The 13,418-nt window shown below is 34.3% G+C and overlaps 1 pseudogene; it reads left to right on the top strand.

The window, feature by feature from the left end:
• Positions 1-3,558, top strand: part of LOC140857027 (probable polygalacturonase At3g15720) — a 4,774-nt pseudogene extending 1,216 nt beyond the window's left edge.
• Positions 3,559-13,418: the final 9,860 nt, after the last annotated feature.

Below are 13,418 nucleotides of genomic sequence, written 5' to 3'. Positions count from 1 at the left end.
GCGGAAGCCGATGTGGTTTTGCTGATATGAACTCTTTTAGCTCCTTTCATTTGGTTTGTTGACACACATGACACTAGCTATGACAGAGATCGGATATACCAGCATATCCATATTCATATTTATTTTTTTTGACGAATATAAATACGGATATAATATTATTCAGATATAAAAATTTATATTCATATTTATTTTAAACAAATATGGATACAATTCAGATACCAAAAGTATGGATATAATTATAAATATAAGTTGGATAATTAAACTTTATGGCGGTAGCTCAAAGATATTACGAAGTAAATGATTAATCAATTCAATAGTATATTTATATGGTTGTATATTTTTATCCATCTTTAAGTGAAAAATAATTAATCTATAGCAAGATTAACTAAGGATTGACACAAAAAAACCTTAGCTAATGAATGCGTTGCATACGATATGGATAATGGATTCATGGTATCTCTTACTATACAGGCATTCATGCATGCATGGGATGCGGCATGCGTAGGCGCACATTCTGATGATGACGCTCCGACCTTCCTCGTACCAGAAGGGAAGACATTCTTGCTGAGTGCAGTGTCCTTCGAAGGGCCTTGCAGCTATCCCATCCACATACAGGTATTGTTTCCCTTATTCCATTTTATTCCCGGCAACCAAACACTACCTAAAAGAACTTAGGAGACCTACGAGATGAGACTTTGGCAAGTGTATGGATGCATTTCTAATACAGTTGTTTGGAACCTGGTATTGTAGATTGATGGAACCATCTTGGCACCCAATGAAACTTGGACATTAGAGGAAGATATATGGATCATCTTCCAGCACATTAACGGTCTAACCATTAATGGATCGGGTCTGATTGATGGTCAAGGTTCCATTTGGTGGGATTGTAGAGCTCAGGAGGTTGCCATTTTCTCTCCACATTTCAATATATTTCACTTTAAAAATCCACTTTTTTCGTTCAACAATCAATTGGACTCAATCTTTTTTTTGTTTTTTGTTCCTTTTTCTATCGCAGCAATGCGACAACGCGCCAAAGGTGAGTGCTGTTAACTTCTAACAATTAAACGTGCATGCATGGCATATGATTACTAGTATTTGCTTTTGGAGATTATACATTTAGCCTTTCTAACTAACCTGTGTTTCAAATAGCCAATTTATTTTTATGTCAAAAATATGAATCATTTCATTCCTACAACTGTTTCTAGTAACTTAACTGTATTCTTGGTAGAATCACTTTCTTTTGATGACAACTTAAAAGACAAATATGGCAACAACCTATTAGCCTTTTAATGCCACCATGCAGCAGTTCGTTGACCTAGGGGTGAATTCCCATCTTTGCAAAATAAATTGTTAGATCGGTTGATCTGTCGATCAAAATATGCTTTCTTATTGCTAACATGTCATTGCCAAGATTTTCTTTTTTTTTTTTTAGCTTAGAGTAGCCAACACAATCATAAAACTTTAAATGGATAATATTATTATTAAAACCACATTGAAAATTCATGAAACCTAGCATTTTCCCTTTCTGCATGTGGTTATTTCCAGCATATTGATTAGCAAAATCTCAATGGCATCCTTTACGAAGCCTCTATGATAGAACATGTGTCGGCTCCAGCAAAAAAATTAGTCAGAAACATGGAATACCGTACCAGATCAAACCATTTGGTACATTCTATACCAATTTAATACCGATACGATATCTCATATATTATATCGATGCTTGATGCACCATCTTGTATCATACCGAACTACGTACCGATATTATAATAAGATAATATTAGTACAGAATTCGATATTTAGACAGTGAATCTTGCCATAGACTATCAACTAATAACTTAAAAAAAAGAAGCATGAGATGCTGCTAAGCTTGATATGCCAAACCTACCACTTCTTGTTATGCAATCAGGTGTAAAGATAATGCATCATGTTTGCAAAATTCCAGAGAATATCTGATAGATAGATGGTTGCGACAATCGAGTCAAAAAAAACAAGAACAAGAACAAGAACAAGAACAACAGCTAGCATGTTCATGGTGCTCGCATGAAAAAGTGATTTGATCAGAAATTATACTAATTAGGAGATGATAAAAATTGTTTTATGTAGGCCTTGGGTATTCAGAGATGCACGAACGTCCAGCTGAGTAACTTAAATTTCAAGGACAGTCCTAAGATGCATGTAGTCATAGACAACACTGTTGGTGCCCATGTCACCAATGTCCACATATCAGCTCCTGAAGATAGTCCAAACACGGATGGTGTGCACATTGAAAGAAGCCAACAGGTGCAAATCACTAATTCTACCATTGGCACAGGTAGTCTCCTTTTCACTATAAGTTTCCATGCTTTGTTTCCAATAATACAATCTATTAAAAACATCAAAAATTTAAGACTTTAACTGGTGTCTGTCTGTCTAATGATTACAGGGGATGATTGCGTATCCATTGGAAACGGCACTAGCAACGTAAAACGTCAGTTGGATAGACTGCGGTCCAGGCCATGGCATAAGGTTTGTTTCCGCTGCTTGTCACGATATTTTATGTAGGCAATGCCATGAAGAAAAAAATGTGAATCAATGACATGGGAAAACAAAATGGAAGGGTCCGGCTGGCCGTCTTCAAGAACAAACCTGCTAGCTTTTTATATTAAACAAAAAAAAAATCCAAATCAGATGATCAACATAATATTGTTTTCAAAATGTAACTAAATTGAATAGCTTGAGAAATTGGAGGAAAATACTGTTAATTCTCTGTCATTTTATATCAAAACACTAAGCTAATGTCCTTACAATGTAAGGCAACAACATGAGTTGGGACATGCCTCGGTGGTCATACGTTTCTAAATCAGAGGGTTCTATGTTCGAATCTTGAATGGTGCATCTCTAAATGGTGTGATCTATGTATCCTTCTCTATCCTTTTTTTTGAAATTTTAAAAAATAAGTGATGGGACGTTGAACCTGGCTATATCATCCTAACATGTCTTAAAATCTTTTTAAAGAATGTCTTCACTAATGAACCTCATTTCTTGCTTGTTTCTAGTATTGGAAGCTTGGGTAGACAAGGCTCAAAAGCGCAAGTTGAGGAAATTTATGTTTCCTCTTGTAATTTCTACAATACTACCAATGGTGTAAGAATAAAGACATGGCAGGTACACTCTCAATATGGATTTTGTTCTTAATAGTCAAAAAGTGATAAGTTATGATAAAGTGTGCCTACCTGTTGCAATATAGAGCACATTGTGTTTTTGGCGGACTGGATCTCTTAGCTGAAAAGATGCCAATCAGGAATCAAAACCATCAGCAATAGGGTCGAAGCTCTCGACCAATTAGAAAACATTAGATTTGTAAGAGAGAGAGAGAAAGCAAGAGTTGCATGTCAATAATCTGAAATTAAGTGCAGTTGGTTCTCAGATTACGACTGTTTTGTCCCTGCTACAATATTTCCGTGAAAGTTGAGTTTTTCCCCCTTGCTAACTCAATTCCTTCCTACTAGGGTGGATCCGGTTATGCAAAAGGGATAACTTTTGAGGATATCAATTTCTTTCCAGTGAGGAGGCCCCTAATAATAGATCAGTACTATTGCGAGCATAGCAAAAATTGTGCCAACAAGGTAAAACTTCCACCTTTTCAATTCAATAATGTAGCAATGTGCCAATCAATTATGATACAAAAGCAGCGCTAATTAACATGGCATCAAAATGATACCATGTACATGCTTGGTGAGTTGCAACAATATTCTCTTATTCTTGCATCAACCATGCATCTAGTGCTGATAGAGGAGCATGCATGAAGGAAAATAGTTGCAATTCAAAAGTGCAAGGAGATGCTCCACATCTCAAGTGTGGATGGGTATACATAGCACTACTCATATCAAAATGATTGGAAAAACACAAGATAGCTGCAGAAAAAAAACTTCATATCTTGGTTTAGAGATGCATGAAAGATATTCAAGTAGCTAAAATTATTTTGTCTGGGGGATGTGCAAATTTATTTAAATCACTTATCTTGTTTTCCTTGGTTGCATTCAACGGTGAAGACGTCGGCTGTTCAAGTGAGTGATGTGCAATATGTTAGACTCAATGGATCATCAGCTGATGATGAAGCCATTGTTCTTCATTGTAGTGAAAGCACACCTTGCACAAACATTACATTGGCGACCATAAATATCGAAGCTGCAAACCCTGAAGATCAGGCCAAAGCCTCCTGCTTTAATGCACAGGGAACAAAGAATGGCACAGTCATCCCTGCAGTCCCCTGTTTGCACTAGCAGTGAAAATTACTGCTAGTTGGAAAAATCATCATTGTATCAATAGAGATTATGATTGACTGAATATCTGTGTAATGCAAATGATAAATGAAATAATTGTTGATGAATTTTAGCTGATTATTGAGTAAAATGTTTCACTTCAATAATTAACATACGGAGTCCACTCGATCGGGACTAAGTTTGAAGATCAGTTGGAATGTCAAATATGAACTAGTCTCAGCATGTCATGTGTTGGGACTAGTTAGAACTCATCATATCATTTTCATCTCAAATAAAAACTAACTTCAGTACTAAGTTTTTATAAAATATGAGCTAGTCTCGACATGCATAGCATCAGGATTGATTAGTTTGAACTTAGGGTGCCAAATATGCATGAGCTAGTCTCGGCACACAACATGTTAAGACTAGTTGGCACTCATCAAAGAAATTTTTATAAGGAAAATATAGAATTTTTTTTTTTGCAAAAATACCCCTTTAAAGACAGCTTATTACATATTTGTTCTTTGATAATCATTATTTGCACAAACATCCCTCAAATAACCTTATTTGCAGTCACACCCTTTTTATATTTTTGACGAACAATGTAAATAATTATTTCAAGCATAAATAAACACTTTTACCCTTTTGCATAATATCCTTGAGAAATTCAATACTTAATTTATATCGTGAAGATCTATATTTTTTATGAATCTTTTAGGGATATTAGTGCAAAAAGGTAATATAACCATTTTATTTAAAATAGTTTATTAACATCATTTTAGCCAAAAAACTAATGAAAGGTGTATCCTTGAAAAAATAAGAAAATTTTAGGGATATCTGCAAATAGTTATTTCTGAAGGATAAATAATATAATAAGCCATATTTGCGAAGGTGTATGCAAAAAATCTGAAAATATATTTGAGTCTTCTTGGCAAAAGCGTGCGGAACTAGTTGAAACATTGCCCATGAGTTTTAGTTAAAAAAATAATACTCTTACATTAATGTGCTGAATTTTGGGATGGCTAAAAAATTATCAAAAGAATTTAAATTTGTGAGATATACATGATCCAGAATAAATCTAGCCATAATGAGGAGGATTGGATATATAAGATCTATGAATGAGTTTTGCCACATACGAAGTTGAATCTTATATTTACCAAAGGTCAGGAAGCTTATCAGAAGACTTTGCCGCTTTCGTTTTTTTGGTACAGCAAAAGAGGCAAGCCCAACTTAAACCTTATACTGCGTATTGCACCACAAAGACCAGAAAGCATGCAGAATGGAATAAAAGTGAGACGGAATACGTGATGATCCTGGCAACCACAAAATCACCCGCCAGTGCTTTAGAAGCCACCCAATATGCTTCCAGGTTCCTTCTTTAAAAATATGTGAAACCTGAACAGACTTTTGGCGCTTGATGTGAAGCCCGTAATCTAGTGACTTAAAATAATTGACTACTAAAAACAAGAATCTACCGATATCTTTCCTCCATTTTATCTTTATAAAGCAAAGTCTTTCAAACTTGCCGTCAATGACTCTTATGCTAAGTTTGGTACTTAGGGACCCATAAAAAATGTGTCATTAAACTAGGAGGTTGCAGATAATTTTCTTCGAAGTAATCTTTACACAAAATAGTTAAGTCTTGCCAACAGTTTACCTATTCGCAGCCTTGTCCTCATGAAACTGGAGATAGAATTGAGAAGAGGAAGTTTAAGAGGGGGAGTGCAGTGAAGATGAGGGAACTGGGCACGGCCCCCGCCACTGCCGCCTCCTCTTTGAAGCCAACGTTGTACCCTTGGATCCTCCTCCAAAGCACCGGACCCTTCTTTTCTTTTCCCTTCCAAGAATTCCAGATCTCCGGTTTATTTTGTACTGCTTTTCTTTGGTTAAACCCTTCAAGAACCATCGGTTTTCCAATAATCTGATCGTAACCTTTTTAAAAAAAAATAAAAATATTTTTGCCCTTCATTGGAAATCTCATGACTTCAGCTTTACTGATTTCTTGAAAGACAACTTTAATTCCTTCAATTTTTTATTCGTAGAGCATTTTAACCTAAAATCCCTTCGTCCATCTATCATTATTTTGCCTTTCTGGATCAATATATGATCCATAAAAGCATGGATAGTTTTTCTTTTTTTTTTTGATGAAAAGGAGTGATAGGAGCAGTGAGCTCCATAGGACATCAAATATATTCAATATAGAATATGTACAACGTAAGAAAGTAGAAAAATAAAAGAAAGTTGATATATGAAGTATACTTTCAATTACAAGGAATACAAGAAGCAAAGAGGATAAGAACATGCCCCTCAAAATGACAATCTGGATGTGACCTCCTAGGTAAAGGGCTAAATTAGGCTTGGGGAGAAGAAGGGTCAGCTAAAGGACACTTAGGAATATTTTCTTTTACATCGACTTTTCACTGGTCTAACAATGTTTACCCTTTTTCCTTCTGCAGTCGGCCATGTTATCAGGGTGCTTAATGAGCATCTGATATGGTTTTTTGAGAATAAAAAGTCCCTAGAAGAGGGGCTCAAGATCGAGAAGGAGACTAAGAAAATGGTCGAAGAGGTCAAGAAGATAGTGAAGAAGAAGGCTGCCAAGAAAAGCGAATTTGCTGAGGGACTGAAGATGCAACTCCATGGAAAGATGGACACAATAAAAGAGAAGAATCAGTAGCTCTTGGATAATCAGTGTTAGATAATAGCCAGGAAGATAAGCTGCAGAAGGAGATAAAGAAGACTTTGGAGTTGGAGGCCAAACTGAAGGAAGCTAAGTCGAGAATCGAAAAATATGATGTAGCCCTTCTTTCATATCAAAAGTACCTTGATAAGGATAAGGAGCGTATGTCGAAGGTCATCAAAGATTATAAGGCTTCAGATGCCTTCCAGGATGAAGTGATGAAGGCTTTAGAGGGAGCCTTCAACTACGACTTCCTAAGTTGCAAGAGTTTGATCATAAAGCTCTTTTTCGATCTTGATCTCAGTAAGTTATCATGGAGGCAGCTCTGACAGCAGCAGCTGAAGTGACCTCTGAAACTACTTTCGAGGTCCACACTACGGTGCCACCTGCCACTCCTACTAAAGTACCTCTGATCGAAGTCCCAATCAGTCCAGTCGAGGTCTCAGTTGTCGAAGTTATTCCAATGAAATTGTTTAATGAAGATTCGCTCTAACTCTTCCAGCAAATGATCCTCAGGCTGAAACCTGAATTATCCTTGTAATCCTTTTTTCTTCCTTGAAACTTTTGTATTAGCCCAATGTGGGTTTTATAAATATTTTTAACATTAATGAAATAAACTCTTCTTCAAGTTCATGTTTTTTCTCTTTAGATCAGATAGTTCCGATCTTGATTAACCCAATCTAGGTTTTAATATCTCAAAAAACTTCAAATTTTTCTTAAGTCATTCATAATAGATGATCATCATCTGACTTCGATCAGATAATTATAAGTATACATAAGTCGGCCTTGGGTGAGTAGATAACCAAAGTATTAATAGACATTGATTGATCTCAGCCAAAATAATAAAACCGAGGCAGCCAAATGTAAGCTTGCTATTGACTTGAACTAAATCAAATTAATTGACTTGAAATAATTCAATCTTTGATAATTCATCCTAAAGAAGTAAGGAGGACCTTTGTTTGAGTTCGGAATGGCAGATCGAATCTTTTTGTCTATAGAACTTTGACCCGTGATGTCTTTATGTGACTTCGATCATTAATCACTTTGAATCGATGTAGTGAAGCCCAATTTATGGATCTAGATGCTTTTAATTAAATTTTTGTTGAATCTATCCTAAAAATCGAATATTTCAATCAGTATTTGTGAGGTCTGATCCAGTGATCGCGCATTCCTCATCTTTTATATATGAGGTCCAATCCATAGATTGGATATCTCACACCTTTCATTTGTAAGGTTTAATCCAGAGATCGGGTGTCTTGCATATTTCATTTGTAAGGTCCAATCCGAAGATCGGATATCTCACATCTTTTATTTATCAGGTTCAATCCGAAGATCGAATGTCTCGCTTTAAGTTGTCTTGAATCGGTTGGGATTGTTATAGCCTTAATCCGGCTCTTTCCGACCTCGTTTGAATACTTGTCTTTTTTCCATCTTTGTTGGTCGAATCTTGTGACCTCATTTAGACAAATATCATTCCTTTTCTAATCGGATATCATGACCTCGTTTGAATGAAATTCTTTATACTATTCTTGTTTGGTTGGACATCATAGCTTTGTTTGGATAGATTTATCTCTTGATCAGTTTGGTATCGATTTGGTTTGGACATGAACTTTATTTATTATCATCATTGTTTGATCGATTTTCATTGATCTAGTTTGGATGAAAGAGAATTTTTTGATAGAAAATTATACCGTCTTCTTTCAAATAATTAGAAATTTATCTTCAAAAGTTGAAAGCTTTTTTGAAAAACTTTATTGATAGGACATTGTGAGATTCTCAACATTCTATGTTGTGGAATGACCGTGCCATCTAAACTCTCAATTCGGTAAACTCCTGGATGAATCACTTCTATAATCTGATAAGGTCCTTTCCAATTCGGAGCAAGTTTCTCCTGTTCTGTGGATTTTGAAACTTTAGCTCGGAGAAGGACTAAATCTTCTTTATGAAAGATTTTAGATTTACTCGAGCATTATCGTATCTGGCTATTTTAGATTTTAACGAAGTTGGAGATCAATAATGAATATCAAGTTCACTTTAATTCAATAGCCAACTGGGCTACTCGATCTGAAGTATCAAATCATTGTAAGATTGATTTCAAAGATTGATCGGTGAGAATAACAACTGCATGAGCTTGAAAATAAGATCGAAGTCGTCTAGCCGATGTAATAAGAGCATAAATCATTTTCTTGATTTTAGACTAACAAGTTTCAGCATCTCAAAATAATTTGCTAGTATAATAGATTGGCTTCTATGTTCCTGCATCATCTCAAACCAAAATTGAACTAATAACATTAGTTGAAATAAATAAATACAAGAAGAATTTTTCACCTTCAACTGGTTTTGATAGAAATGGGGCTGTGCTGAAGTATTTCTTAAGATCATCGAAGCTAGTTCGGCACTCATCTGCCTAGTTAAAGTCTTTAATTTATCTCAAAATTTTAAAGAAAGGAAGATATTTTCAGCTGATTTAGATATAAATCGACTGAGTGATGCTATCCATTCGATAAGCCGTTGTACCTCTTTTATGATGCTTGGATGTGTCATCTCAAGTAGCACTCGAATTTTTCGAAATTAACTTCAATTCTTCTTTGGGTCGCTATAAAATCCAAAAATTTTTTTGATATAACTCTAAAAACATATTTATTAGGATTGAGCTTTATTTGATATTTACAGAGTTCTCCGAATGCTTCTTCTAGATCAGTAATATACCTATCTATTTTAGCACTTTTCACTGACATATCGTCAATATAGATCTCTATATTATGATCAATTTGTTGCTTGAAGATCTTGTTGACTAAGTGCTGGTATGTAGCACCTATATTTTTAAGACCAAAAGGCATTATTTATAACAATATAAACCTCTTTCAGTGATAAAAACTGTATCTTTTTCATCTTTAGGTGCTATTCTGATCTGATTATAGCCAAAAAAAGTATCTATGAAGCTCAATAGTTTATGTCCCAAGGTGGCATCAATAAGTTGATCAATTCTTGAGAGGAAAAAACTATTTTTTGGGTAGACATTATTGAAGTCGGTATAATCAATATACATCCTCTATTTTTCGTTCATTTTTCTGATCATGATAATATTTGCAATCTACTTTGGATATCGTGCTTCTTTAATGAACTTAGCTTTCAGAAGCTTATCAACCTCTTTATCTATTACCTTTTATTTTTCTGGGATGAAGCTTTTTTTTTGTTGCATTGTTTTATGCTTTGGATCAATATTTAGCTTATGTACAATAACATCGGTAGAAAATTTTGATATGTCAGAGACTGACCAGATAAAAACATCAGCATTTATTTCAAGAAAAGATATAAATTTTTCTCTTAGGTTAGAATTTAGTTGAGATCCAATCTAAATAGTTTTCTCTAAATCTTTACCTAAAAGAATAGTAATAAATTGTTCGATTGGTTCTCCTCAATTCTTACTGACCTCAGTTTTATCTTTTTGCTCAGATATTTTAATTGATAGAGCTTCTACTAATTTTTTCATCTTTGTAGCAATCAAAAAGTACTGCTTAGCAAGTATTTGATCTTCTCATATTTTTCTGACTCTATCTTTTGTTGGGAATCGGACTAATAGATGATAAGTAAAAATTACAATCATGAGGGCGTTAAGTCTTAGCCGGCCAAGAATAGCATTGTAGGCCAATAGTATTTTGACAATCTAAAAGATGAGCTGTACAGTGGATTGTTGAGGTTCTCTCCCTATGGTGACCAATAGAATAATTTCTTCTTCCATAGCAGAATAATTTCTTCTTCCATAGCTATAGAATGTTTCAGAGAATCTGACCAGCAAAGTATCGATCTATTTTAACTGATCTAGCATATTCATTTTTTGGAATATATCATAGAACAATATGTCTGCGAAGCTTTCATTATCAACTAATATCTTTTTTATATCATATTTTGCTATTATCATAGAGACGACAATAGCATCATTATGAGTTTGGACTCCTTTGATATCACCATCATCAGAAAATAAAATTATACTGTCAGTATGTTGCTACTTTGTAGAAGGGTCTTTGACTACTTCAACTATTCCCCAAGCTCCATCGAGACCCAAGATCATGTTAATGACCCTAGCAGTGGGCTTATTGAGCTCATTTTCATTGTCGGTCGTTGTTCAGTAGTTTGATTTGTCCGATCTTGAATATATTTGTCAAGATAACCTCGATGGATTAGTATCTCGATCTCATCTTTAAGTTGTCAGCACTCTTTAGTATCATGGCCATGATCTCGATGGAAGCGACAGTATTTTCTCTTATCTCTTTTTGCTAATAAAATTTTCATAGAATTATGTCGGTGAAGATATCTTTGATCCTCGATCTCTATCAGTATTGGAGCTCGAAGAGCAAATAGTGAGGTGTAGGTGTCGAATCGCCAAGGTGGACTTTTGGATCTCAAATTTTTTTGAGGTTGATCAGAATTGCTTTCTTGTTGATTTTCACAGTCTTCTTCTTGGGATTATTTTTTTTGTTCTTTTCCTTCTTCGTTTGGTGAAGTATGCTCTCTTTTTCTTCTTCAACTTGAGCATATTTTTGGATCTGGATCAATATTTGCTCATAAGTATCTGGATAATTCTTGTTGAAGGAAAAGATTAGTTGATTGCTATGGAGTCCTTACTTCAAAACAGCCATTGCAATGGACTCATTGAGGTTTTTAACTTCCAATGTAGCGACATTAAAGCATACCACATATTCATGGAGAGATTCACCCTCTTACTGTTTAATAGTAGAAAGACTGTTAATATTCATCAGATGGATTCGATTATTACCAAATAAGCAATGAACAATTTTGTCAACTGTTTGAAGGAGGAGATGGATCCTGGTTGGAGTCTAGAGAATCAGATTCTTATAGATTTTTTAGGATAATTGGGAAGGCAATACAGAGTAGGGCATCAGATGCCCCTTGTAACCTCATAACAGATTTGAAACCTTCAAGATGGTGCAGAATGAGGATGATTCTATGCCTTTTTGTTCACCATTTTTATCAAATTTTTTTTGAAATTGTGATACCTTTTCTCTAGCGCCAAATCTATTGTCGTAAGGCTTCGGAAAGAAGATGAGATCGGTACTGGACCGAGCTGGAGCATTACCGATGATCAGATTTATGTGAGCCACAAGTGAACCTACATAAGAAATCTTATGACCGGTGGGGCACCTTCTGATTTAGGACCCTCCGATGCTTAAGTCAGTCAGAGTCTTAAAAATAGATAATAAAAATAAAAAAATTAGAAGACAAAAAAAGAGATTCTGGATGAGCGAAGTGGGGACTCCTATTTTCTTCAGTGAGAAAGCTGAAAAGGATTCAGCAGAGTCTTGGCTCTATGAGTTCTGACTTACTTTATGGAGGATACTCTGTCCCTTTTTATATAGAGAGGGACTTACTTAGGTCGTTAGGCTGTTAAGAGAGTTTGTTAGGCCGTTAGTTTGTTATAACAGAATAGTCAGCTGTATGGAGGTCATGAGTTGTTTATTCACATAAAAATTAGTTATAGTACGGTTGGAAGATAGTTGCTGTTGAGTTGGCCGATAGCTGTAAGACAACTGTCTGTATATTTTAGTATCATATCGATCACGTCGGTCTTGGTACAATATCCCATATGGTAGATCGATAAACAACCGATCTGATCATACTTCATCAAGAACTAATTCTGGTCTATTCAGATCGTCAAAGAGTTGAGCTGAAAGTTAATGCAGATCGATAAACAGCTGACTTAACCTACAAATATATTCTGATTAATATAATTCTCAAATTACTTTGATGCTGTCACATGGCTTGATGATGAGGTCGGTTTATATGTACCAACAAATTCCACTATTACATGAAAAGAATGATTATTCCCATAAAAATGGTTGTGAATGATGCTACTTTAGGTGATGAATTGGTTTGGCAACCTTTATATGTAAATAGCAAAAAATAATATATTTGATATGAATTAACCATCCAAAATTATGATATAAAATAAATAACATAATTGATTGTTAACTAAAAATATTAGTTCTTAAATAACAAAATATCATGGAGCATGCATTATGATATTATACAAATTGTTAATAAAAGGATCGTTATGTGTTATACACTAACTAGCAAATGACCATTGTGCAATGCATGCTAAGAAAAAGAGATAGAGAAATACATCTTTAAATGATATATGTAGAAAAAGGACATATATTATATGAATACAAAAGGCTAATTAAAATTATAAATAAATAAAAAATATGAAGAAACTATAAAATTTGACAAAATATGTTAATTAAAAATTAAAGATATGAAAAAATATAAATAAGATTAAAATTTTAAAATAAGATATTAAATTTGATAAAAATCAATAAATGTTTTATATAAATAGAATTAGAACTAAAATAATAGTAAGTCTAGAAAATAGAAAATAAAGAGTATTGCAAAATTATGTCATAACAATTAAGAAAGTGCCAAAAGAGAAGTTAAAAAATATTAAAAATAAGATATAAAATAAAAATAATAAAAAAGAT

Source organism: Elaeis guineensis, chromosome 1 (assembly GCF_000442705.2).
Source record: "Elaeis guineensis isolate ETL-2024a chromosome 1, EG11, whole genome shotgun sequence".
In the NCBI taxonomy this organism is placed as follows: domain Eukaryota; kingdom Viridiplantae; phylum Streptophyta; class Magnoliopsida; order Arecales; family Arecaceae; genus Elaeis; species Elaeis guineensis.
This window is presented reverse-complemented; position numbering and strand designations above follow the sequence as displayed.